This window comes from Lemur catta, chromosome 3 (genome assembly GCF_020740605.2).
Source record: "Lemur catta isolate mLemCat1 chromosome 3, mLemCat1.pri, whole genome shotgun sequence".
Classification (NCBI taxonomy): domain Eukaryota; kingdom Metazoa; phylum Chordata; class Mammalia; order Primates; family Lemuridae; genus Lemur; species Lemur catta.
In genome coordinates, this window is record NC_059130.1 from 23310335 (window position 1) to 23313574 (window position 3240).

The 3240-nt window shown below is 38.6% G+C and overlaps 1 non-coding gene across 1 annotated transcript; it reads left to right on the plus strand.

Annotated features, from left to right (window-relative positions):
• Window positions 1–337: 337 nt before the first annotated feature.
• Window positions 338–444, plus strand: LOC123636162. Its single transcript, XR_006734370.1, has one exon. It is a non-coding gene; the product is annotated as a U6 spliceosomal RNA (small nuclear RNA).
• Window positions 445–3240: the final 2796 nt, after the last annotated feature.

Below are 3240 nucleotides of genomic sequence, written 5' to 3' on the forward strand. Positions count from 1 at the left end.
TCCTCATCTGTCTTCATGGAGTATAAAGTTCAAGGACAGGGTGAGGATTTTAGCCTGAACACTGGTGTGGTAGATAAAATAATACCCCCCTCAAGAGGTCCATGCCATAATCTCTGGATCCCCACACTATGTTATGTTACATGCAAAATAGACTTTGGAAATGTATTTAAGACTATGGATCTTAATACAGGGAAATTATCCAAGATTATCTGGTCAGCCAAATCTGGTCACTTGAGCCCTTAAAAGCAGACAAATTTCTCCAGCTAGAGTGAGAAGAGATAGAGCAAAAGAGATGAGGAAGAAGGAGCAGAGTTAGAGAGATTAAAAACATGAAAAAGTGCTTGCTTCAGCAGCACATATACTAAAATTGGAATGATACAAAGAAGATTGTCATGGCCCCTGTGCAAAGATGACACACAAATTTGTGAAGCATTCCATATTTTTGATTAATAAAATGTGATATACATATACCATGGAGTACTACTCAATCATAAAAAAAAATGATGAACTAATACCCCTTGTACTATCCTGGGTGGAGCTGGAGCCTATTCTTCAAAGTGAAGTATCACAACAATGGAAGAACAAGCACCACATGTACTCACCATTAAATTGGTACTAATTGATAAACACTTATGTGCACATATGGAAGTAACAGGCATTGGGCAGGTGAGAGGGGGGAGGAAAGGATGGGTAAATTCACACCTAATGGGTACAGTGTGCGATGTCTGGGGATTGGGCACACTTGTAGCTCTGACTTGGGCGGTGCAAAGGCAGTATATGTAACCAAAACATTTGTACCCCTGTAATAGTCTCAAATTAAATAAATAAATAAATAAAATAAACACTAATAAATAAAAAAAAACACTAAAAAAAAACCCATGAAGGACTCAATCTACCATTGCCATCCTTGAAGGGGGGCATAATCTAGGGAATATAGGCAGCCTCTAGAAGCTGAGAATGATCCTTAGGTGACAGCCAGAAAGGAAATGGGGGCCTACATCCTACAGACACATAGAACTGAATTCTGCCAACCACCTGAATGAGCCTACGAAGAGATTCTACTCTAGAGTGTTCAGAAAAAAGCACAGCCTTGCTAACACCTGGATTTTAGTCTTTTGAGACACTAAGTCAAGGAACTAGCCAAGCCATGCTGCACCTAGGTTTCTGACCTACAGAACTGTGAGATAATAATTTGGTATTTTAAGCTGCTAAATTTGTGGTAATTTGTTACGGTTTCTCAATTAGGCACTTAGGATGTATTTAGTCTTCATCATATACCTATGTTCTTAGATAGGAGTTTAAATTCAACTATACTCCATCCTGTTTGAGCTTCTGAATATTATATTGGATTGAAGATAGATACTTACATTCTCATTTAATTTAAATAACAACAAACAAATTTCTTGGCCCTTCTCTACTTCCCTGTTATCGAAGCCTCTTGAATACCAGTCCAGCTGTTTAACTGTGCATTTTAAAAATTAGGTTTTTGGACTTCTGCTTCCAGCCATGATGGAATAACACCAACTAGATTTGCCCTCATGTCTTAATAACTAAAAATGTGGAAAAAATAGAAGAAAAAAGTGTTTTCATATAGTAAACAATAGGTAGAATGGGAAGGGAATACTGAGTGAAGAAAACAAATGAGGTAAACCCTGTGAATGTCCCAGCTCACTGCCTGGAGAGAGTTTCCAGGCCACAGCACAATGTGGGGGTACACACACAGAGTTCAATAGTCTTCAGTCATTGATGAGGCAAAATGCAGAGTTTCGGGAGACCAAGGTACCTAGAATTTATGTGGTAGAGCCCTGGAGAGGAGAGAGATGCACATAAAGAGAGAAACTCCCCCTAAACTCTTCAGCAGAATGCTAATCACCACGTGAGAGCCCAGGGAGCTATCACTAGAGAGAATCAAGTGGAATTATCTCCAGTGCTCACACAAGACTGGGAATAGTTTATGTTCCACCAATCAGTGTGCAAAGAACTTCTAACACAAATAAAGTAGATTCATCAGTTGGGTATTGTCTTACTAGAGAGACAAAATTAATGCTAGGGCAAAAGGTCATTCTGGACCCACCCATCAAAATTAAAAGCTAGTCTTAAAAGGATCAAATAATTTCTGAATAACTTCACTGTGTCTAACAATAAAGACCAAAAATACTTAAAGGAATACTTAAAAATTCATCAATCATCTATGCAAAATTCACAATGTCTAGCACCAATCCAAAATTATCAGACATACAAAGAGGCAGGAAATATATTAAAAAGAAAAAAATAATTAAATGTAGACTCAGTAATGACATAGATGATAGACTTATTAGACAAAGATGTTAAAACAGCTATTATAAATGTATTTATATGTTCAAGAAAGTAGAGAAACCAAGCATATGATAAGGAGAGACATGGAAGATATAAAAAAATGTACTTTTCAAATGAAAAATATAATGTCTGAAATAAAATATACACTGAATGAGATTGATAGCAGATTAGACACAGAAAAAGATTAGTGAACATGAAGGCATAGTAATAGAAACTATCCAAAATGAAACAACAGAAAAAGGACTGAAAAAAATGAGCAGAACATCAATGGGCTTTGAGATAACCCCAAATGCCTTAATATGTATTGGAGTCTCAAAAAGAGGAAGGGACAGAAAATATGGAAAAACAGTGGCCAAAATTTTCCTAAGTTTGATAAAATATATAAGCCCAAAGTTTCAAGAAGCTTAACAAAGACCAAACAAGGCACAGAAAGAAAACTACACCAGGCAAATCATAATTAAATTGGACAAAACTAAATAGGTAGCCTACTATATATATCAGTTGCCAGATTATCCCAAATAGAAGTTTCAGGTGAGAAAGCACAGCCCGTGTGAAATACTGAGGGAAAGGAGCCAGAATCCACCCTTACCAGACATCCCACAGGAAGAAGTGACAGCAGAACAAGAAGGAGCAAAGTTTTGGCTGAGACAGACCCCCAAGGGATTTGAGGCCCAACAGAAAGGGTAAATGAGAGTGTTGACTTTCCCTTCTCTCACACCTGTGGCAGTATGCCAGCTCCTGATCTGTTGGAGAGCCCATCTACTCTTACGAATCCAGGCACTGCTGCCATCAGCAAACTGAGAGCTTCTTGGAAACAGAGGACCAGTCTGCGGGCCTGCGCAGGGTTGCTTCCCCTCACCACGGACTTGAGTGCACATGCCAGGTGCCTATATCTGGTTGGGGAAGTCACAGCCCCTCAGGCTC